Consider the following 26,232-nt stretch of genomic DNA (forward strand, 5'->3'; position numbering starts at 1 on the left):
GCCTTGGGGAATGTTTAGTCCTTTATGGTGCCACCTTAGAGAATATGATGGTTGTAAAATAAATGGTACCATAGGGGGCAAGAAGAATTATTAAGTGACTTACTATGAGGGAGCCCGTTAGGCACTTGGGAGAATAAAACTGAGGATATTTTTCATATGCTTGAAAAATACAGAAAGAAGCCTGCACTTCCCTGTCAGTGCACTTAATTCTCCCCCACAACTGTGTGGTGACTACATTTTATTACCCAATTACACATAAGGGGAAACTGCATCCCAGAGAAGTCCGGTCCAAGGCCACACACCACAAAAACAGCCAGACTTGGATTTGAGTGCTGAAGTCCTTAACTTTCACACCAACACTGCTAACCACTTGATAGTTCTGCCAAGTCGTGCTTCATAAGCTGGGTTCCAAATTATTAACAGCTACGTGATTTTTACTGATTTAGTGAACCAAAATACATCCACTATTTTATAATCTATAGTAACACTATTGTCATGTAATAAACATAGCTTAAAACTAAATTCTTCTTTGTAACTTTGGCAGTTCACTTTCTAACAACATTTCTTGCTTATTTCTATTTATCAAACATGAGTCTGTCCCAAGCTAAAGAAAATGAAAGGTCAGAATCAAACTCATATTGTTATTAATAAGTTCTGACTTTGTTCTTGGTCAATATAAGGTAACTCCCCTTCAACCTTTCAAGTCCCCTTCCCAAATCAGAAGTAGGGGGAAAGTTTCAACTCACAAAAATTTATTCTAAAACAAATACAAAATAGATTAGAACACATATCTGGAAATTATCTTAACAAAACTTAAGGTCTCTAGGGTAAATTTAATCTTGGCTTTATTCCAACTGAACTAACATATTTTAACAACAGTGGAAGGGTAGAGGAAAGGAGGGTGGGTTGGAGTAACAGACATCTATTGTTTTAGATTCTGCATCATATGTTCCCTCTTTTCTAAATAACTTCCCTTAACTTTCTTTTGGGAAATTGTCTTTTCCTCCTTCAGAACAAATGCTTTGGGTGGAGTTGTCCCACCCTAACTTCAGGGTAAGGTACATGTTTGAGCCTGACAATCAGAATGCTCTGCTCCTGCTTAGAGAGAATAAATTGTTCAAGAATGGAAAGGTACTGTGAGCAAGGCCAGTAAGTCTCAGTTATGCAATTTTGTCTAACTAGCCTACGAAAGAACTTCCTTTTCCTCTGTGGTAAGCTGGTAACATATATGCCTGACACTGTTGATGCCCCATTTTGCCATCACAAAACTAGAGCCAGTCTAAGATTGAGGCTAAGTCAGAAAGATAGATACGTAGGCCAGGTGATACAGATAGAAGGATACTTTTAGAGCACCTCCGTCCTGTCATGTTTTTAGCCAGATCCACCCTTGGACATTCAGTTATAAATTCTGTGATGTCCCCTTGAGCAGCCCACTTTTTTTTTTTCTTTTGCGTCAATCACATTGATTTAGTTTCTAACAAAATCAAAAAAGTCTTGACTGATAAATCTGATGGATGCTTAGCGAAGGAAGCCTCAGACAGGCACACATTAGCGTATGTTCCTTGCTTATCCAGGGAATTTGGGGCTTTATATAAATGTGTGTATTCTCAAAAATGGCAGATAAGTCTCCATCATGGAGATGATACCTACCATTTACAGCTGACATTTATCCACTGTCTACCATGTGGCAGGCACTGAGCTAAGTGCTTTCCTTTCACAAAAGCGCTTAAATCTCACAACAACTTTATATGGTAGGTATTGTTATAGCCATTTATAGGTAAGACTACCGAGGCTTAGAAAATCCACAACTTGCTCAAGAACAAACAAGAATTTGGCACCCCCAGTGTCAAAACCCAGGTTTTTAACCTCTAACCTTTTCATCTTAAACACTACTTAATTACCCTATGCATTTTATTACATAGGTGCTAAACCTTGTGTGTTTATCCAAACTGCATGGGGAGCATTTTAAAAATGCAGATGGAGGTGCAACACACCAGAACTTTGAATCAGAATTTTCAAGGGTATGTACTAGGAAACTATATATTTTTAAAACTTCCTAGCGTAATTCTGATTCAGGCAAAGAGCAATGCTTCTCAAAGTGTGGTCCACAGAATAACTGCCTATATCAGAACTATTTATGAACAGTCTTCTATGAGATAAGAAAATTATAGCAGAATGCAAATTATCTATGTTGCTAAGCACACTGGTGTGTGTGTCTGTGGGGTATGTGTGTGTTTGTATATGCATATGTGTGTGTGTGTGTATGTGTGTATATATATATATATATATATAAAGAAAGTAATGCTCCAATGCTTTAATTTACATTCTGGTCCTAGCTTCTTACCTTGTTCACAAAATGGCAATTTCCTTGAGTAAAAGTGATTTAGACCATCAAATTATTCTATGCCAGATTCCCTGGTTACCAAGAAATTTCAAATAACAACTTGGTTTCCTATGCAGATTTCTCTCCTGAGAGAAAGTTCACTAATCAGTGAGCTCCAATACAGATGTGCTTGATAATTACATATCAATTTCTTATTCAGTTGGTTAGTGGAGTCAGTTCCCAGACTTTGATTTGCTCTGGGTGTAATAATAATCACGTGCCCCAGTCTCCACAGAGGAGGACACCCTCTGGCATAGAGCGACTATTATATCAATGTTCAGCTGCTTTGTGGTCCTATCTCTGTTAGATACTATCTATTCATCTATTCTGTATTATTGTGCTTTTTTAAAAAAAACTGTAAAAATTAACACCAGCAAAGCAAAATATCTGCTTTATGCCAGTATTTATCACAAAGAGCTTCCCAATTCTGCTGACCCTGTTGTAGAAATAAAGTAGGTCTCCAACCTAGCCTAAAATTCTTATTTGGGCTGTCATGATGAGTAACATGAATCTAACTCTAGCTAATTATTTTTTAATCAAATGGGGCTGCTCTAAGAGTAACTGCTTTTTAATGCAAAAGGTAATGGCACACTGAAGTAGCAAAAACCAGATGTAGTTGATTTAAAGGCTGAGGAGAGAGGCAGAAGTCAAATATACAATGTGTGATTAATAAGGAGGACTACTTTCATCTTAATCTCTAAACATTCCTCTGTAGATGTATAACTGTGAAATCCATCTTCATGTGCTACACTAGCCAGGTTCAGAAAAGACTTGTAACAAATTTGATTGTCTTCATATATTCTGTACTGGTTTCAAAATATGTTTACAGAATATGATGGCTACTTCAAGGTTCAACGTTTTATAAACATCTAAGATGTGAATCTTAAGCTTAGAATTTGCTGACCACAAGAGCTAATGGGTTATAAAGTAGGAGATTCCCAATCTGAATCATAAAATTATTTGACTATACTGTCACTCTCAGTGTCTGACTCCAGAGTTTTATAAAGTATTGGCCAAAAAACTAGTAAGAGGATGTAGGATGTGATTTGAAAGGATATAATAAATGGTAAACGGTGATTTTAACGTAAGGAAATAATGTTACATTTGTAAAGTGATTTAGTGTTTACAAAGAGCTTTCATACACTGTCTGACTTGATTCTTATACCAACGTTACAAGGGAAGTATTGACTCCATTTATGGTTTAAGAAATTGAGGCTCAGAGGCCTTAGGTGTCTTGTTAGAAATGAAAGAAAGGACTCAAATCTATCTTCTGACGTTCCACTAACCTCAGAGTTATGGGAACTGTTTCGTTGTTGGATTGGTTGGCTATTTGATTGACTGGTTAAATTGATTTACTGATCTCAGTTTTAGCCAGCTCATTGAAAATTCATTTACTTTTTCCTTTTAGAAAAACATGCAACATTAGAGGGTGATTACTTCACTCTGCTTCACCACATTAGAGGCCAAGTTAATTTGAGATGAGGTGAGAGGTCTAGGGCCAGGTATTTGGAAAGTTCACTTTGCTAGCACTTTTAATACAATGGGTCATTAAAAATCCTCTCATCAACGCCTACCTTTTTTTCTTAGTATGCAGTTTATAATAATATGTGTGTCTTCTTCCTCTGATTTTATTTCTTACAAACTACTGTTAAATATAACAAAGGTAATAACAACAATGACAATATGCTAAGCCTCTACCAAAGCTAGGTTATGTATCAGGTTTTACAAAGATATATCTCACTGACTACTTGTAACAATCCAGCCACTCTATTATTTTTTCTCATTTCACTGATAAGGAAACAGGCTCCAGAAGTTAAGCAAATCATCTGTGATCACATAATAAGCTGCGGTAGAGCTGTTACGCTGCTTTGAAAGAAGCTAGATGGCCCCTCAGGATATGCTCCTTTTATAGGATGGTCACCCATCAAGCACAAGCACACTATCACAAATGTCATAGACAAATTCTGGTAAACACACAATATTCATGCAGGGAATACATAAATTGAAGGCTACAGAATGGATGACGTGAAACTGTCCAAAGACAGATAATTTTTCATTTTTTTATTTAATTATTTTCACAGTGATTGATGGCTGTAATATCCTAGGAAATGTTATAGGTGGTGAGAAAGGAAATGTACAGTCCACTGTATGACAAGTAGCATTATTAAATAGAGAAAAAAATATTTTTAAAAAGTGAAGATTATCATCCATTTGTAGTTCACTCATAAATCGCACACCCATGTCTTTTGCCCAATGACGCGTAGAGAATTAATGCTATCATTTTCCACTACAAAAGAGAGTTCTGGGAAAGATCTCTTACTGGGCCCTCAAAATTCTTGCCACTTCATGTTCATGAGAACCAAAATCTGTGTGAGATTATGATATGTCTTGCATGTGAAACGCATTCTCTATCATTTCACTTCAAGAGGTCACTTCAAGGAATCTCTTAAATCTCTTAAACGACAGCTTATCTTAAAGCACAAAGAACAGAATTTCCCCATGTAATTCTTAAGAAAATAACATTTTAAGCCCTATAAAAATTGACAAAGGCATTGTTCACTTAAAATATGTTGTAGATTAAGTGGACTCTCATTGAATGTTGCTGCATATGGTATTACTCAGTTATGGCAAAACAACCATGAAATAAAGTAAAAGGGTAAATATGGGAAAGCAATAAAAAGGTAAAGCAATGTAAAAAAAAAGCCTTAAATATTGATGCTTTTATCAAATATCATTGTTTCATAAATCCGTGGCAATCCTGAAAATGCAACCGAATCTAGGTTTATGGTTTTATAAAAAAGAAGGCTGAGGCCAAATATATTATTTGCCAGAATTTCTATTATTAGAATTTCCAGTATACTGTTTTTTTTTATGAAATGGAGAAGTATAATTAATCGTCTTTATAGACAATAAATCTACTTAGCTGACATCTGAAACAGCTTTTGTACTGGTATGTGTGACATGCATCCCGCTTTTCACTTCAGTATCTGAAAGAATACTACTTACAGAAGAAAGAAAACCATTAGAATAAGTGAGCTGGCAGAGACATTAAATATCATGAGCTCCAAGAATCTCATTTTATAGTCGTGGTGACTGAGGTTCAGAGAGGTTATAGAAAGCAAGGTGAAACAACTAATTAATGTCAGATGTCGGACTGTGGTCACTCAGTGTGTGGGAAACTCAGACTTAACATCAGCAGGCTGAGTCAACAACAACGGCTGCTGGTATTGCTGGCCTACCCCACATTTCTTTTCCTATCCCTTGTTTCCTGCTACTTGCTTTACTTCTGATGGCTCCTGATTTGAGGCTACCCTTTCACAATACTAATTCATGCTTAGCAGTTTTGGGGGTTTTAACTTTGCTTTCTGGACTCTACCCTTGCTTTCCAGAACGAATGCCCACTAGCTGCCCCTTAGTCAATGAGCCTCAGTCTCCCCCTGATTTTATTCTCCCTATGCATCACCCCACAAATGGAAAACACTGAGACCAGACTCTATATTAGTTCAGGCTTATTAACCCTACATCAGTTCACTTCAGTCCTAGCAAATATGTGATGAACGCATCCTATGCACTAAGTCTGGTACCAGGTATTACCAATACAAAGGGTTGAGCCTTGTCAGAAATAAATGCTTATTAGATGTGTCATTTCAATAGACGGTGAATACTCTGGAGTTTACCTCTGACTATATTTCTTCCTGTAAATATTCTTATCTCTTTTTGATAAGAAGAAGCTCTCAGCTACTGAAATTAATAATGTTGGGGGGACGTTTGTTATATTCCTTCCAAAAGAGTAACAGCAACACCCTTGCTGAGGCATATGGAGAAGCTAACTTCAACAGTACCCCAGAAAAATCCCATATGAATAAATTCTTCTTCAATCATTTTCTTGGTTATGACTCTTTTAAGACCACATTTTTGTGGCTGCTGAAAGTTGCCATTTCACATATAGTGCCCCATAGTTGTGTCAGGACCCAGGAAAATCATTCTCTCTTCACATAAACAGATGAGATGTTTCCTGCACCAAAACACACCTCACTAGCCTGGAACCTCTCTTTTACATCCCACCTTTTCACACACAGGAAAAGTCAGAGTCACGAAACTTCAAAAATATTTATAAATGTCTGCTTAATTTTTCTCTTTACATTTTTTAAAGGGAGATGAAATGTAAATAACACACTCAGCCAGGAGTCAGGTTATCTGTGTTTTAATCCAGGTACTATTGTTGATTTACTCTGTGAACTTGGACAAGTCACTTAAGCAAATTGGGTTTTAGATCTTCATATAGAAATGAAGGGCTGGTTTAGATTCTTTTTAATATCTTTTGAAGCTCTCAAATTACTTCATTTAAAACATCCTTTACAAAGCACAGGAGTCTGCAATATTTTAATTTTTATTTATTATAGAAAATCAAAATATGGATGGATATGTCTATAAAATATATAGTACATATCCTTGTGGCAGTTAGAAAACAATGATACAGGAACACAACAGAAAAGTCATGGATCAAATCTCTATAGCACGCACATCTGTTTTAAGATAAAGAGCTAGAACCTCTGATTCCCTTAATCTCCAGGCACCATTCTGCCCAAAATATATTCCTTGCTTTCCTCCAACACAACCTGGCTATCTTCTTATGTTTCTTATGTCAATGAATGGCACTACCACCACCTTCCCATTCATCCAAGTCACAGGAAGCATCTTTGACTATTCCTTATCTTCATTTTCTGTATTTAATCAGCACCAGATTGCATTGCTTCTGTTTCCTGAAGGGTGCCTAGGTCCATCCCTCTCTCCTCTTCCCCTTCTCTCTGCCATATCTTTTTATCCTCACTGGCACTGACTTAGGGCAGACTCTTGTCATTTTTCTTCTGGATTTGTTAATGGCCTAATAACTGGTCTCCAGAATCCAGACTTGCTTCCTCCAATCTATCATCCGTGGCATAACCAAAGGATTTGATCGATCTAAAACACAGATTTGGCCTTGCCACGCCACTTCTTAAACTCTTTCAGTAGCTTCCACCACCTGCAGCTAAAGTCACAACTCCTTAATCAGCAATGAAGAATCCTTATGATCCAGACTTGGTTTCCCTCTCCCTACATGTACCTTATGCTCCAGACCTACCAAATTATTTGCCTTTTTCTAAACATACATTATTTTCTTTTGCTTCCATGCCTTTGCATATAATTTGTTTTGATGGGAAGGTTCCTTTTCTACCTCATCCTCCCTTCTCCTCGGTTAGGTCCTGATTTTCAATATCAGTTCAAATTTTTTCTCCTCAAGGAAACTTTTCACTTTTAGTTATATTTGTTCCTGAAAGTATGAAATATCACATTAGCAACTTTCAGTGAGGTCTTTTTGAATGTCAATGGGACCAATGTAAATGATGCAAAAGTAGATAGGTCTGAAGACAAATATCCTCACTCATGGGACCACATAATCCTATCTTGTCTTCCTGTACCTTCCCTACTTTTCTTTTCTCAATCATCTCTGTTATGGGTAATTATTTAAATTAAGTAAAATCCAGCAAACACATTGAAAAGGAGCCATGTGTTAATCACTGGACTATACAATGAAAGCAAAAGAATGAGTAAAACTTGACTCTGATGATCAAGACTGTTTATAATGTAAGTGTGATACAAGTGCTGGAATGAAGGTACAAATGTCCTTCCTGCCTGCTGGGGTAGGATGAAGGAAGGAATGACTCTTCTAAATGAGGGAATCAAGGACATCTTCCCAGAAGCAATCCCAAATGAATGTGGCAGGGAGGGCACAAATTTCTTATGTCTGCCTTAGTGCACAAAAATGTGGTCTGGAAAACCTGGAGGATGCGGGGATCAAGAAGGAAGCCAGAAAGACTATGACAGCATGCAAGGAACTGTGCTTGCTTAGGTAAGGTGAGGTGACTTTCCTGACCATCTCTTGAAATGTACTGTTCAGGAAATCAAGAGATAAATCAGTCAGAAGCATGGGCATGCCACTGAGGCCACACACACAGGGCAAGGGCATGCTATCAGATTTTTAATGTGAGATTCATTAGAAAGCTCAGGCAGATAATTCCTTAGCACTTAACTAAATTTTCAAACACACTAAGCATAAAATTTACCCCTTTAATAAAACATATAAGTGCATTTCTGTGTGTGTGTATATATATATGTTGTGTGTATTTATTTTCACACATATGCTCTCACACACATATATTCTTATACTCTCAACCTACACGTTTCAGATTTTACCTTCACACTTTGTGGTTCTGTTCATTTCATTGTAGTTTACTTCATTAAAGATTCAAGTAAAATAACTAATGCATCACTTTCCTCTGGATGAGGTATGTTTTATGTCAGATTTAATCAGTATAGATAATGCCTGTTAAACAGTCATGGACAGCTTCAGTATCTGCCAAGCAACTAAGAACCCTTTCTCCCAAATTCTGAATTTACACTTAGATGACAGAAAAAAGGGAAGAACCACAAAGCAATTTTGTATACATGGTTTTTGTATCAGTGAAAGTGATAGTTTTTAAACTAAAGAACATATTGTTTCAAACAGAAAACTGCAAACGTAAATTCCTTTAATTTAATGCTTTTTAGTTTCTTATCTGGAATGAAATTTAACCCCCCACACATTACATAAAATGCATTCTGGTTCACTTAAAAAGAAAGAGCTCTGACATCTGAACTAGAGACCACCCCAACAGACGGTAGGTTGTGGGCAACCGATAGGGTAAAAGAGACTCCACAGAATAATTCTAAGAAACATCTTCTGTAAACTACATTTTTTTCCTCCTATGACAAACGGCAGTGATACAAACAAGTAACTTATGATGTTCATTTTTTTAAGGGAAACCTCCTGTGTTAAATGAAAACACTGCAAGACAGATCATGAAATCTAAGTACTCAGCATATGATATAAGATACACACTAACAAAAATTCAAAAGCCTTAATAATGAAGGAATTTATAGATTTTCAGGAATACCACTAGTAGGTAGAAAAATGCCATCATTTTACTCTGGTGTTTCATATAAAATTGCAAGGTATTAGCACTTAAAATCTAACCTTATTCCAATGAAACCCCGCTGTTCAACATTCTGACTTTTTAGTCTATTACTTTCCCACACATGCTGTTTCTTTTTTTGAAATACAGTTGCTCTATTTGTCTTCCTTATCTTCTATAATATCTCTTAAGTTTATGATGGCGTTTTTAAACTAACTTTTATCTGCTTAAATGTGGCAAAATTAATGGTAAGAGCATGTGTGCATGTATGTATTTTTCCTACAATAGGGGATTCCTCAATGGAATGTACAAGAAGTTTGTACAGTCATAAAACTGTCAAAGTCATTGTATAATACACATTCCAAAGCATTCTGTGTGAGGTCTAATTTTTCCTGAATAATATTTGTTGAGTAGTTTTTATTTAAATTACCTTTGGTCTAAGTACTAGAAAGGTTAGTAGGCTGGAAATAGTTATTCAAAGCATAAGAAAGGGACAGTGATTGCTGACATCTTATAAATGAAATAAAATCCCCATTTTTCCTCACTTTGACCAAAGGATGACAGACACTGGACATTGTTTCTTCTTTCACAAAGACCATTTTGGTGCCCTAGTGATGCTTGTTACATCTCAAGTGTTATTGGAAGGGTGCCCTAATTACCATTACAATGAATTAGTCTCTCTTAGAATTAACCTCACACCACAAGAGAGAATGAAACTGAGCATGAGTAATTGTTTAAAATACCTGCTCCCATTACCACATGTACTGCCAGAGGAATTCTGTAAAAGTTTGTTTTAAAGACTCACTCATCTAGTTTTGGGAGCTGTAGACCACCTCACAGTGTTCCTTTTGATTTCATCCCATCCCCAACAAGCAATGACCACTCAAAACCATTTGTTTTTCACTCACTGAAAGAAGGCTGGTCTACTTTTTGGAAAGTCTAAAGCTTGGAAACTTAGAAATATTTTTTAAATCATGAAATACACTGTTAATAGACACCATAAAGCTAGCATTAAAAAATTAGCAGATGGGGCTTCCCTGGTGGCGCAGTGGTTGAGAGTCCGCCTGCCAATGCAGGGGACACGGGTTCGTGCCCCGGTCCGGGAGGATCCCACATGCCGCGGAGCGGCTGGGCCCGTGGGCCATGGCCGCTGAGCCTGCGCGTCTGGAGAGCAGATGTCATATTTTGACATATTTGGTTTGAATTTTCTTTCTTTTTGTTTTTAGTAAGAAATAAAATGTTATCTGGACAATAACAAAAGCACCCCCTCCAAACACACACACATCCTGAAGTTGATGTGAACTTATACAACATAGGTATATACCTAAAATAATAAGCTATATACTGTCTAGTATATTTTCTAGATTTATAAAAACATTACCTTATTATTAGGCTCCTTAAACTCTCCTATTTTTTAATCAACATTATGTTTTTGAGACTTAGACATATTAGTAGTATAGTTTTATTATGCATTACAGGGAGGAGTCAGGTTTAGTAATTTTAACAGCTAATAGAACAGTCATGTCCCAAGGCTTGACTAACTCAGAAGAGAGGAGTACAAACTCTAAATAGACACATTACCCTGAGTTCTAGCTCTGTCACAAGAAAGAACAAAGTGTTTCTCAGCATCTCCCGAAGCCCCTAGGATTTCTTCTCTAAGGAGCAGAAAGAAAGCTGTATGATGAATCTTCCCCCATTTATAGACTGTATCTCAAGAATCCATACCAATAATTTTTATATTTGGCAAATAGTTATTTCCCAGAGAGAGCAGTTAGGGGATTGAGAAAGAAAGGGGAAAAAGGAAACAGGTTACCAGATCTAAAACTTGATTCTACAGTCCTTCTCAAACATACATTACTACATTAAGATTTTAAAATAACCATGACATAAATTATAATGACAGCCCTTCCAACTTCTTAGGGAGCCTTTCATTGAATCAACTGTTTAGCCTATATTTTAAGGTATAAAGTGATGAAAAAGTACCAGCTCTCCATGGCTTAAAAAAACAAACCCTTCTGCTTAACATAAGTAGTATACAAAATGATATATGTAGTATGTTCTCAATTATGGTAAGTGTATTCAGATACACATTTGTATGCATTGGAAAAAGAAAAGAAGCACTGAATCATGAACAATGTGTATCTCTGGCTGATGGGATACAGGTGAATTTTATTTTCTTCTTGAAATGGTTTGATATTTTCCACTTTCTTTAAGAAAACAACAATTTAATTTTATATTCAGAAAAAACATAAAGAATGAGAGAATGACATTTGTAAAGACATAAAGATATTAGAATGCATTCACTCAGTGGGAAACTTATAAACATGTGGCAACTTAGTGGTGGCTTAGATCAAATCTGTACCCACAGATGTGCCCCACTGGTTCCATTAGTTTTTTTCCTTTAGTGCTGTCCCCTATCCACCCATTCCCAATTCCCTGGCTTCAAGTGAACTAAAGAAAACAAATAAACAAAAGAGCAGAAACAACCACAGGTAGTTTCTTTGAAGGGGAAGGGTTTTGTGGAAATCTTCGAACAGCAGCCATTATTTATTGAGCACTTCCTATGTGTCAGTCAATGAGCTTTAATTATTCCTCACAGCAGCCCTTTGGAATAGATATTGTTACCATCTCACCAATATGAGATGGGAAAACTTCTGAGAAATGAAGTGATGTGATCAGGGTCACAGAGCCCAAATGCTAGAGGTGGTAGTCTGTTGATACCCCAAGTCCATTCTCTTTCCGCTTCAGTTGGCCTCAGGTCCTTGGTTAGTGCAAGGATCATGATCAGGTCATTTCCTGCCCAAATCTGTCCAGCTGAAGTGTTTTCGTTGGCTAGCACTTTATTTTTTAAGTATAGTTTCAAGTCTTTATCCAGAACTCACAGTTTCCAATTAGCCTACCTCTCTTTCCCTTTAAGCTATTAAGGTAAGCTGCCCTGATCCTAAAGGCATTAGAGTTGCTTCCAGTGTCAGGTAAGGGGAATAATAAAAGTACTTAACATCTGGGGCTTCCCTGGTGGCGCAGTGGTTGAGAGTCCACCTGCTGATGCAGGGGACACGGGTTCGTGCCCCGGTCCGGGAGGATCTCACATGCCGCGGAGTGGCTGGGCCCGTGAGCCATGGCCGCTGAGGCTGCGCGTCCGGAGCCTGTGCTCCGCAACGGGAGAGGCCACAACAGTGAGAGGCCCACGTACCGAAAAAGTATTTAACATCTGACTATCATTTCCAATGGTAAAAAACAACTCTTTATTCACTTGTTCTCTCTTTTTAAATACAATGAAAAATCCACTTAACCACTATCACGCTTAGGAATACTGAAAGAATTATTGGATCAATACGTAGTAGGCCTTCCTAAACCTATCTAAACTTTGAAGCCTTCCTAAACCAAGCACAAAGTAATTATTTTATATGACAAGGTGACTCATTCTTTCCTCAGCTCCATGATGATATGCTTTTTATGGCCTCATTAATTATCCTTGCTGACAAGTATTAGTGTTTTCTTTCACTTACTCAACCAAAAGAGAGATGCCATCTTCATATAGCATACGGATTAGTACCATGCTTATTCTCTTGTTCATTACACCATCACTCCTTCAAATAAACACAAATGTCAAGTGAATAATTAATGTTCATATACTCATTGAAAGCTTATTATCATAGAGTGTACTCTAATATGATTTAAAATAAGCTTTCCAACCAATTTTCATCAAAAATCTTCAAGCAAGCCTCTTTTTTGGAAATAAATGTTTTCTAGGTTACTAAATTACAAGTTGCTGAACTATATCTAAATTAAAATTGCTGAACTAAATAATTTTTGGTCAAAAAAATTTTACTTCTTAAAAGTAAAGGTGTATTTACAACTAAATACACTTACTGTATTTTGCAGATACATATATCTGTATAGAATAATGAATTAGAACATATACGCTAAAGTAGAAGACTGTTTCCCCTTAAAAATGCCATGTCTAATCAAGCAGGTGTAAGATTACAGATAGTAGATTAGATATCAACAAAGACAAACAGGAACATGCGCAGATGTGGGTGTGTAATTATGTATGTTTATATTACATATAGATACATAAGTATATACCTGTTACATACTTTCTTATGTGAGATAAACTCAGTTCGGTAAATATCTATTGAGTCACTTTTATGTTTTCTGTGTTAACAGGCCTTGTACCATGAATATATAAAGATGCAAAATATACAGTTATTGCCTAGTCCCTGTCTACTGAGAACGACAAGTATACAAGCAGACAACATCATTATAATGTGGTAGCGGTTAGAATAGAAATAGCCTATACAGGATTGTGAAATATATAACTCAAGTTTATGAAATCCATGACAGTTTTATTTCATATACTCATAGAGAAGAAATAAAGAGTTTTTGACAGGTCTTAGTTAACTCAACGTGACTGCGCACAAATATAATTTGGAAAAAGCATATGTTTAATCACTCTTTCTTCTGTGATATCCCACCCAGGACTGATTGATCTCAGCATTCACAGTTTTATTAGAAAGGCCTTTTTTTTTTTTTTAGAATAGCCTTTTTATATTAAAATTATATCAGCATCATTATCTGCGGGAAACCATGAAACCCAAAAATTACACATCCCAGGATGTCGCTGAGGTCTTTTACATTCTTGACTTCTTAAAGTCAAGGGTTTTCATGCCACAGCATGAGATATGTTATATTAAAAAGTCAGGTAAGTTTGCTACAAAGCCACAATCATATCAGGAAATCACACATTTGTTTTCTTACAACTCTTTCATCTGTAAAATGGAGAGTCAAAGAAGATAGGTAATTTCCACCAAAGAAACAGTGAAATAGAGCTTACAGCAGAACCAGAATTCTCACCCCACCTTGTCCAAATCCAGAGTCTATAGTCCGTGCTAATACACACCATGCCTATCAGCCCAGTTTTAAGGATCTCTCCTATCAGAAGTTAAGATTCACTGTGGTCTATCTGATTTCTTCCAAAGAGGAAGAAAGGTCTTCGTGAACTTGAAAAAGCAGGTGGAATCTTGTGGGGTGTTGTGCTATCTTTAGCATAGTGTTATGGAGAGCTCCCAGAATGTGTCATCAGGAGACCTGGGTGATTTGTTGGTTTTTTTTTTCACTTATCAGCCATATGAACGTTATAGTCTTTTACTTCTCTGAGATACATATTTCTCATCAGGAAGATCATCCTGCTAATTATACCCACCCTAAGTATCTCATAAGTTTGTTGTCATGATCAATGAAATAGTGTGTGAAAATACTTGATCAGCTCTAAGATGCTATGCAAATGACAGATACCTATACTTTGGTCTAGAGACAAGTTGGGAAAGTAGTTTGGAAATCTATTAGAAGTGTGAATTCTCTAGTGTAACTTTATTTATATGTATTTTTTTCAATGAGAAGATAACTAACAGTTAAAATTAGCCATCGCATTATTTCTCTTACCAAATTCAGATTTATAGCCAGCAGCATATGAGAAGAAGCAGTGTATGAGAAAAAAAAGGAAGTTTCAGATTCTGACAGCTTTATACTGGCAACTGATTAACTGTGTGACTTTGAGCAAACTGCTTTCCCTCTCTGTGTCTCAGCTTCTGCATCTAGAAAATGGGATTAATAATGTACCTACATCATAGTATTGTTCAAGGATTAAAAAGGAAATATGGACAGACCTACACTGAAAAATAAAATAATAAACTTCTAATGAAAAGAAATGGGTTTGAACTTTCTCAGCAGGTATGGATGTAAGAGATGGTGTGGTAGAGTTAAAAAAAAACATTAATGAGGAATTCGTTCTTAGAGATATAGCTTCCTAACACTTAGCACTTAGCATGACTATGAAGAAGTTGCTTCACTATTCTGAGCCTTGGTTTCCTCATCTGTAAAGTAAATGTAATAATACTTATGTCAAAGCAGTTTTGTAAAGTGAAAATATTTTGTAAACCATAGCCATACAAAGACAGAAGATTCATTACAGCATATTGTCAATCCCTGATACTACTGCCTGCCTAATGCTAAAGGGTTTTGCAAATCTTCATTCTTAAAGAATTGTATCTTTCCTGTTTACATTATCTCAGGAATCTATGTACCATAGGGTGGCCAAAATGTCTGGGAACAGTTAATAATATTTTATTGTATTTTAATGTAATGTCAGAAAGCCATTTATTATATATATTCACTAATTCTTCCAGACGTTATGGCCACAGGGTGTAAAGAAACCTCTCGTACAACATGTGCTAGCTGTTTCAAACCTTCAGAGGAAACTTTCTCCTTGAGCAAGTTTCACCCAGAAATATCTACAATTATGATTTTGATGATGATAAGATTCTGAATTGTTAGGCCAGCAATGAATAAAGTGAAAGATTGCAGTGAATAAAGTTCCCAGATGTCTTTCATAAAAATACTGGAACCAGGGAGGAGAGGGCAGAATTGGGGGAAGATTGTAAAAGAGAGGAAAAAAAAAGTCTTTCTCTTTAACCTTTTAAACATTACAGTTAATTCAACTAGCTGAACATCTAACTTAAAAGCAGATAAAGTATAAAATTATTCACAATATGAAACTATTCATCACTTTACTTATGATGACAGGAATCTGAAAGTAACAGTATTGCAAGTGTTTAAGTTTTGTTTTGTTTTCTGATAAATTGACTGATAAATTGAAGACGAAGCACTACAAGCCACTGATGATAACTATCAATAAAAATTTAAGACAAAGAAAATATATTAAAACAATAAAAACAGCATTTACTTGTATGGTTCACTACTGGACATTTGGCAAACTTGACAATGTAAGGCCTGAAATGTAGTTTCTTCCAGGAAAAGCATGTTTCCTTTGAGACAGACTGATGTTTAGAATTTCATAAACCTCAGGGGCTTAGCACTTCTTTATTTAATCATACAACTAAAAAGTCCCTGTGGACACTTGCTACGTAAAAAATTCTAAATGAGTAAGTCTGTTGATACTTCTGAGCTTCCTGTGATGCATACCATTAATGCACCTACAACTACTGTGCCGTTGGGCATAAAGAAATGAGCCACGTAGTGGTCTGGGGCACATTGAATGGTATCATACGGAAAGGTCATGGCACTACACACACTAGGATTTCATCTTTAAATGTAATTCCAAACAGGAAGAGACTCTCTAGCAAAGAGGCATTAAAGTAGTCCAATTTCCAAAATGTTCAGAGAGACGCAATCACTAGAACAGAATAAGGTTGGTTCTCCTCAGGAGAAATCACACATGTCATAAAGTGAGGCTAGAGTAGTGTGGCTCTTTCATGTCTTTGACTGTGACCCACAGTAAAAGGTATAGTTTTAATCAGGGCAAGGAACAAATACCACACGCACATGCACACAAGAAACAGTTTTTATAAACAATATTTACTCCAGTGACACAGTAAGAACTGGAACCCATGTCTCTGACCCTCGGAGACTTTGATATTTTCTATACTGTTCAATTTTATTTCATTTTTACAAAAAGAATTGACTCAACCAGTTTTTTAGTTTTACAACGTATTAATGGTCATGATGTTCAAAGAAGCACTGAATTGGAAGCTGATGTTCATAAACACTATTTATTATGTCCTCGCTATGTGTGAGGCAACGTGCTGAATAGTTTGTTCACATCATAGCATTTAGTCCTAAAAACATCCATTAGAGATGAGCGCTATTATGTCTATTTCATAGATGAGGCATCTGAGATTAGAACTTGGCTCTGATAGTGCAGCCAGGAAATGGAAAAATCAGGGTTTAGAAGTCAATCCTTTCTCTCACTCAGAATCACACTCACTGTACCACCAAAAAGCCAAAAGTTGATATTTCAGGGCAGATGAGACATATTTCTGACTTGATTAGCACAAAAACTGTTTCTGTACAATAAAGAAACTAGCAGAACCTAACATATGTTCTTTTATGATCATTGTCTATATGTCCTACAAACTCAGTGTAGTACTTCTTAGAACACTTTTTTTTTCCAACAAAGCTTGCTGTCATTAGTTTAAGTGACCCATTATAGAGCTTATTTGTGTGTTTTATATATCGACATTTCAATAGGATGGATTCTCGCTGGTTATTAAATTTAAAGACAACGTCGGTATGGTAATCAGCTTTTCCTGGAATTCGTATTCTTGTTTAGTCCCCTTCTGCATTCTACCAGAGTCGTCTGTGTGACTAAGACAATAGGGCAGAAGAGATGATGGGTCGCTCTAGTTAAAAGACACTATGGCTTCTCTTTCTCTCTCTCTCTCTCTCTCTCTCCCTCTCACCACTCACTCTGGGGTAAGCCATGGCATAAGCAGCCTCATGGAGAAGGCCACATGGTGAGGAACTGAAGCCTCTGGCCAGCAGCCAGGTGAATGAGCTCAGAATGGGTCCTCCAGGCTCAGTCAGGTCTTCAGAGATTGTAGCCCCGGCCAACAGCTTGACTGTAACCTCACAAAGGACCTGGAGCCAGGAACACCCAGCTAAATTGTCCCCAGATCCCTGACTCTCAGAAGCTATGCGAGATGATAAATGTTTGCTGTTTTAAGCTACTAAATGTTGGCACAATTTGTTAGGCAACAAGAGACAATTAATATAAACAGAGCATAAACTTTGCAGTTTGCTATCTCAATAGCGTTTTTGTCTGTATGTGTTGCATAGCACCTTTAAGAGCAAAAATGGAAAGGTAACAGAATACTCAGATTGGAAAAACTAAAGGAAAAACAGAAGCAAACTAAATCATGAATGAGGTAGGAAATCTAATAGTTTTAAATTAGGATTTGAGGTCAAACTACACAGACTAGACAAGAAGCTAGTATACAATTTATGAATCATTGAGACTCCTAAACCAAAGCAGTTAGTATAATAACTTGTCAACCAATCTATTAATTCATCAACATCTCCTTTACTCTTATTCTCCTCAATTAATTATTGGCTATTTTAAAAATCACTGACATCTCCCACTTGAAGCTGAATTAGAAAAGAGAAGAGAATTGAAACTCACACGTGTGAGTTCTGCAACTCTTTGTGGCTTATGGTGGGGCTAGTCATTGAAATTTGAAAAGTAGTCAAACTGATCACCATCATCCTTCCTGAATCTCCCTTCTCCTAAGGAGTGCCCAAGATTCTCATACTGTCTTCCAGCTCCCTAAACCCTTCTACCATGGCATTCACCCAGGTCTGCTTTTCCCTACAATTACTTCTCGTTGCATTAATTCACACAAAGGCATGAATGAGTGATTCCCAACTTACTGCTCTTCCGGCTATTTCGATTTTCTAAAAGACACTTGTTTACTAAATTAAATACTGACTTTTGGGATCTTGCAGAGCATTAGAAGCTGAAGTGAAGGTTTCGTAATTGAAAGTACATGTATCTTACTTGTGTCATATGGACCAAAACTGAAATTTCTATAAAAAAAAAGTCAGTTGGTTTATGATGTTAGGATTGTTGTTCCATTATTTATAAATTTAAATAGGGTTCCTCAACTTCAACATACTGACATTTAGGACAGTGTTTTGTTGTGTGTGAGTGTGTGGCAGGGTGTCTTATGCATTATAGAATTTTTAGCAGCATTACTGGCCTCCACCCACTAGATGCCAATAGCAACCCCACTGTGACAACCAAAAATGTTTCCAGATGTTGCCAAATGTTTACTGGAAGTCAAGATCATGCCTAGTTGAGAACCACTGATACAAATAATTGCTACAATTTTTGAGCAAGTATGTGTGTGTATGTTTAGTTAGAGGATGTAATAAAATGATTTTAGGAAAGGCTGTGGGGTTACTTAGGATGTGACCACTCTCCTGGTTCTCCTAAAATTACAATCATATCATAGAACCAAATGGATTTACCTAATTTTTATCCAGCATTCTAATAAAAGGCAGAGACTGAAACTGCTAATTTTATTTTAACTCTACTATTTATCAGATAACTTAAATTTGGCTATATTTACAAAACACAAACAGACATTCACATAAAGTGCAGGCTGGAAAGGATCATGGCTGACATTTCCTGAAATTCCCTGTCTTTAAAGACCATGTCCCAGAGGAAAGAAGGTCTCATAGAGATTCAATCACATATTTTAGACTAGAACCCAAGTCTCTGACCCTCATCTGCTCCTCAGTAAGGTAGAAACAACAAAAAATACTTTCCTCTTGGTTAGCAGCTCACCAGCACTGAATGTGATAGGTATTTTCCCTGGGTTTGTGTGTTATATACGTTATATATGCACCTAGAAGCACCAAGTAGAAGACATGAGCTTGACTACCGGAACTCAGCCATGTATTTACATGACCCAAGGGTAAAGCTACATTTCTCTGCCTCAGTATCCTCATCTTGAACATAGGGATAACCCAAATTAACGTGAAGGCTTTGTAAACTATCAAATGTGATTAAAATGTGAATTCGCTTATTGTCATGCTAAAATGTTTGAGATAGTTATACAGATGATGAATACAGACTAAAAGTTTATCTCAGATAGAAAAAAGTGATAATCCCAATGCTGTCAAAACTAAATTTACAAAGAGTTTATGTTATTACTGTGATAAGGTGCTAAAAACGGGCTCTTTGACAAAGTGTAAATCCTTTTCCAATTCCTAAGTGTTCTTTTCAGTATCTCAATTCCCTACCCTCTTAAGTGGGAATTAACTTCAACACTATTTTTAGTCAAGTACTGAACAGATTTAGCTTTGTGCAAAGGAGAATGCATTTGGAGAAATCTGAAGAAAATATACAAAATTTTAAAGGAACACTAACTATCTTTTTGCCAATGTACTTGTAAGTCATAACATCATATTTAAGATAGAGAAGTTGAGTTTTGAAATATGCTGGAACATGAAAAATAGACAATTGACCACTCTGGGAGTTGGAGAGCAGATGCAGTGATGGTGTGTCTGAGTACGATTATGTTTGTCATGTTGGAAGATGAAATGAGATGTAGATTGAACGAGTGAAATGATGTCCATGAAAGATCATTCCTAGAAGCAATGCTTCTCTAAAAAGATACCATTTGCAATTCGAGTCTGGGAAAAAAAAAAGTTTGATATGTTCTACCCTTATAGAAGGTTTTCTTTCCAGAGGCTCTCTCTCTTTTTTTTTTTTTTTTTGGCCTTTGCTGATGTTATTCATTTTTTAAATTTTGTTTTGAATTTTATTTTTTTATATAGCAGGTTCTTATTAGTTATCTATTTCATACATATTAGTGTATATATGTCATCCCAATCTCCCAATTCATCACGCCACCACCACCACCATCACCACCACCCTCCCCTCCCTGCTTTCCTCCCTTGATGTCCATGCCTTTGTTCTCTACATCTGTGTCTCTAATTCTGCCTTGCAAACCGGTTGGTTCATCTGTACGTTTTTCTAGATTCCACATGTATGTGTTAATATACGATATTTGTTTTTCTCTTTCTGACTTACTTCACTCTGTATGACAGTCTCCAGAGGCTCTCTTGAATGTCTTTTTTAGTGCATAATTAATTTCTGATGGACTGAAGACTTACTAGATTTTTCTAAAGTAAGTCTGCCTTACTTTCCCCTAGGGGACAACTTAGGCTTTCAGGAAAAATCTGACTTACTTTATCTTATAATGGAGTATAAATAAATAATTAAATAGATGAGGGTAGCGATGATTCTTTTTTTATGGTCTCTCATTATTCTCTTAAAAGACAGGTGACCCAGTTAAAGAGAAGTGACTTGGAAAGATGTCACCAGTGTTTAGCATCCAACTCTTGAAATGGCTTCTTCTCTAGTGATAGTCAGCTGTTTGGTTCCACTTCCAAAGAATCTTTGAACTTAGCATCACTTCAGTTGGCTGTTCTAAGAATGCTGACCTTAATTCCCATTTAAGAGAGCGACGGGTTAGGATTAATGTTTCTTCTTTATATATGCTGCCTTGCAAAACCCTTTTCATTTGCTTATAAAAGAAGTTTGCCAAACTCTTTTTATTCAAAGGATTAAGATCAGGTTATTTCCATCCTAAAAGTGATCAAATATAGTTGTGGTAAATAAACAGGAGACCAAACGAGCCAACTGCAATAGACTGTAATATAAGCTACAGACTATTTTATCAGGTATATTTATCAGGAAATTATTATAAGATTAGAAAGTATAATATTTATATTTAATTATACTTTACACAATGGCAGTTCTCATGAGGAAATATACTTTAAAAAAAGACAAACAAATTAAACCAATATATTTACATGCTCTGTACATTCTGGCCCAAGGTCACCAAAGTAGTTATGCAGGCTCTGTCCTGCCCAAGAGCATCTAGCCACAGGTGTGAGTGGATGCTGAAATCAGTCCTCTTTTAGCTCCCTAAATCTCAGTGCTTAGCGCAGGACCAGGGCATTTTCTAATTCTCTCAAAACTCTTATATGGGTTAGTGGTGGTCACTTTTGGACTACCTGAGGTCCCAAATCGCCTTTCATCTAATAGTCCAGATGCAATCTTTGTCTTTTAATAAGACTATCAGAGAAAAGGGGAGCACGTGGCTACAGGCCAAATAGTTGCCTTGCATTTCCCAGCCTGACATGATCCTACACTCACTCCCCAAAAGTTTCTAGGAATAACTATTCTTCCCTGTTAGAAGTTCTGGTGGAAACTGGGGGTAGTATCAGATGTATTTAGCTAGGGGAATAAGAAATGCTTAAATCCTTCTTTTGCCCAGTCATAACCCTGTCCCCTTGATGTACCCTAAGAAAATATAACCCAAGAGACTGTGGAAAAAAGAAACCTAAGTTTCACATTATAATTAGATGGGGCTTTGTGACAAATTCCAATACAGAGCTCTCAGATTAACTGTACTGAAGCATAAAGCCTAGCACTGAAGTGTAGTAAGGCTCCACCGAAACTAAAACTCAAATCTTACACGCCATATAGCCTGAAGAGGTGGGGCACTGTAACGCTCCCCCTCCACACTCACCGTTCTGCTCCTACGTTTCTCATACCACCATGCTGAGCATACCGAAAAAAGCCAGATTCATATTTCTTGTCCCAAGCTGCATGCCATGTGGTTGGAATGATAGGATTTATGTATCTGGTAAAGTTTAGCAAAGTTTTAAGAAATAATTTCCATACACATTATGTGAATTCTATGGGTTTATTTTGCAGGAAAGAAAGCTACAATTTAGAGGGGAGATGAAAATTTCCATGGGAAAGGTAGAAGTTAAACTCAAACTTAATGAAAGTCTAGGGAGGAATAGAGAGGGATTGCTAGTAGAACAGCCCTTACAAAGGCATAGAAGCCACAAAGATACATACTTCATTTCGGGGCAGGTGGGAGGGAGCAGTGTATATTCTACTCCAGCCAGAGCAGGGGTTTTAGAAGGGAAAGTAGTAAGAAGCAAGGGTAGGCCCAGACAAACTGTGGTGGGTATTTTGCGTTAAGCCAAAGGGAATTTGAATTTTATCCCACTGAAAAAGGAGAAAATCCAAGGACAAAGGCCTTCAAATCTGACTTTGGGTTCTTCCTAAATTCCAAAATTAAAAAAAATCTGTTATAACAACTGGAAACGTTATTTCCAAGCTATCAACATGTGATCTGTGGGTCAGTACACTGGGGAAATACAGTATTTCTAAGATTTTTGAACTTGGAGTTTAGGAAATTCCCTATTTCGAAGCAATTATTCTCTGATGTTCCAAAAGATCAAGTACAATTTTCCTTTTTTTTTTTTTTCTTCCAGTGCTTAATCTGCAGCACTCCATTTCAAAGCACAGCTCATCACTGATTATACAAATACTTACAAGCAGGGCTCATTTTTAGTAGGTAATGAAGTGTAAGGACGAAACTTAAATGATGCAATATACCCAGTGTCTCGCCTTACATAAATAAATAAAGAACCATTTGTTCTATTTCATTTCAATACACACTTTTGCAAGGGAATGTTCTATTTCTCTTGGCATACACAAAAAATTCTGAGTATATATCAACATCTTTTTAATGTTGAAATGTAGCTTTTGTTTGTCTTTTATTCCAAAATAACTATATAATAAAAACATACTGGAAAATTTTTGATGCCTTGTTCAAAAGTGAACAGGCAGAATTTCCTTCCCAGATGCCTCATGACACTGGCATAAGCATAGCCAGAAATTTACAGACTCCTAGTCATAATCTCATCTGGATGAATCTGTTTTGTGTGCTAGTCAGGCCACACTTCACCTGCAGATACTGAAATTGAATCTATCTAAATCTTATTTAGGGACTTTCTAAAGACAGTAACCCACTGGAGAAGAAATTTAAAGATTGCTACTCTATGGCACTATTTTAAGGTATTTTGGTCTTTGGAGAAGTGGAAGAAAGTAGGAAGATGTGAGGGAAGAAAGTAACATTTTTGAGCACTGACCATATAAGCAAGGACACACCTTGCAATGTAAGTGTTGTTCCATCTGTTTCCACAGTAAAAAAACTGAAGCTCGTATGTGTGAAAGCAAATATTAGACAACAAGTAATGGTGGAGGTAAGATATGAACCTGAAAATCCTGATTCAAAGTCCAAAGCTTTCAATTACACAATCTTGTCAAGAATATAAAAACAGATGAGTGAAGTTCATAGAAGAAAAGATGACCCAAGGATTAATATTTGTAAATCTGAACTAATATGTTTGCTAAATTAACCCTTAGAGGGTATGTACATCCATCCAAAGTAAGCTTTGATATTGTCATTAAAAAAAAATCACATCAGGGGCGGGCCGGAGCGAGTCCGGAGCAGGCCGAGCCGCGGGACCCAAGCGAAGGCCGTGCCGAGGTCGCCGGGCCCCGCCGGGCTGCTCTAGTCGCCGCCATGGGCATCAAATTTTTAAAAGTTATCAAACCTTTCTGTGCAGTTCTACCAGAAATTCAGAAACCTGAAAGGAAAATCCAGTTTAGAGAGAAGGTACTATGGACTGCTATAACTCTCTTCATCTTCTTGGTATGTTGTCAGGAACGTTAATGGAATTGGGTATCTTCCCCAATTGTAACATCTGGTTTGATTATGCAGTTGTTAGCTGGAGGCAAAATCATTGAAGTTGGAGATACACCCAAAGATAGAGCCCTATTCAATGGAGCCCAGAAACGTGAGCATCAATACAATTAATAACCCACTGACTGAGGGTTTCCAGGTGGAAATCACCATGCTTAAATGTCTTTGTCTCCTTATCTTTAAAGAGGAAGTAGAAGTGCTTATTCCATAAGGCTGCCATGAAAATTAAATAAATCACAATTTGGAAAGTTCTTAGAAGAGTGCCAGGCATCGAGTAAGCCTTAAAGCACTGTTTGTTAAAAAAATAATAATAATGATATTTATGAAAAGTCCAAGGTATGAACCCGCCAATTTTATAGATTAGAAAATTGAGTCTCAGGGGGAGTTAAAAAAATGTATCCAATGTCAAAGTGATAAAACTAAGGCTTAAATTCAAGTTTATCAACATTAAACCTGTACCTATTCTACCTCTTCCATACACAAGCGCTTTATGTTACCCATGCTCCTACCTCCAAATCATTTCTTTAGCTTTTATTGAGTATTCCAACATTTTCATATTTTGCTATTAACTTTCCAAATGTTTTACTTGCTATATATTTTGAAACTAAAGTTTCATGTTATTTCAGAACAGGTACACTCAGGTATGATATGATAAAAGCTGCTATTTATTAAGGAAAAATGAATTTTATTCAATCTTTTAAGCTACTAAAACATGAAAATTAGGTTGTTATTGTTATTTTAAGAAAAAGAACATTTTGTACTGAAAAAGTGTGTCTTTTCAAGAAACCACTAACCAGATGTTGGGGTCTTGAGATATCCCAAAGGGATGCAAATGATGAAAGAACTTCTTCCACACAAAAACTCTAAGAAAGCATGCACACGTTACATAACTATGAGTATTGTTTGCAAAAACTTTAGTGAATGTGCTTTATCATCAGATACCAGAGCCCTGGGATATCCTACTTTTGAAAATGTGGTTCAAGAGAGAAGGAAAACACAAATAGCTAAGAAAAACTATTAGGAAAATGTTAATGCAATAATTAAGTTGAATATAGAGAGGGAATGCCATATATCTAAGGTTTATTGCACACATGTACCAGAGACTAAAATTCGACATGTGGAAATGAATTGTTCAGTCTTTGATTATATTTACAAAGGCAGAATGTAAGGGCTACATGATATATTTATCAGCAAGTTGTCCTCAAATGTTTACTGAGTGTTTACTACGTGCAGAGCACTTTACTTATACATACAAACATATATATACATACATATGTATAAAGAGAGAGAATACACATACGCACACACACACTAACAACTAGATGTGGTTTTAACTGTTTTGATTACATTTTCACTGGAGTTACCTTTTTGTTTTTTATTTTATTCCTTAAGGTGATTATTTTTTGTTTGTTTTGTTTGCTGCACATTAGCTCTCCAGAATTTATTCAGTGTATGGGTTTTTTAAATAGGTGATAGAGATACAGCCAGTGTGAGTTCACCCTCTAATACTGTAACTCCCTTTATTAAGGAGATTACTTTTTTTAACCAACTCATCTGGTGCCATGCCAATCCTTTCTCATTTTATGAAAAAGGAAATGTACTTCAAAAATGGATATACCATTATTCTGACAGAAAAATCTTTCACCACATACTACACCCATCTTATCTATGTATTATCTCCTCTACTAATGTGGAGCAGAGCCACAGAGTGCCAAAAACTGAATTTTACTCACTTTGGCAACCACTGTGTGAGACAGAGTGGCTTACAAGACCCAACTCTTCACTCATTTGTGTTTGTTTATGGGGTCTGGTTTGATTGTAGTATGTGTATTTGTTTAATACTCTGTTATTGGCAAAATAAAAGCAAGTTCCTCTCTGTTGGGAAGTGTATTGAGGACTCTTCCAGATGGATTTT

The 26,232-nt window shown here is 36.5% G+C and overlaps 1 protein-coding gene across 3 annotated transcripts in view; it reads right to left on the minus strand.

The window, feature by feature from the left end:
* Positions 1–26,232, minus strand: part of ANGPT1 (angiopoietin 1) — a 251,847-nt gene that overhangs the window by 99,081 nt on the left and 126,534 nt on the right. The gene's annotated exons all lie outside the window — the stretch shown is intronic.

This window comes from Tursiops truncatus, chromosome 17 (assembly GCF_011762595.2).
Source record: "Tursiops truncatus isolate mTurTru1 chromosome 17, mTurTru1.mat.Y, whole genome shotgun sequence".
NCBI classification, from domain to species: Eukaryota; Metazoa; Chordata; class Mammalia; order Artiodactyla; family Delphinidae; genus Tursiops; species Tursiops truncatus.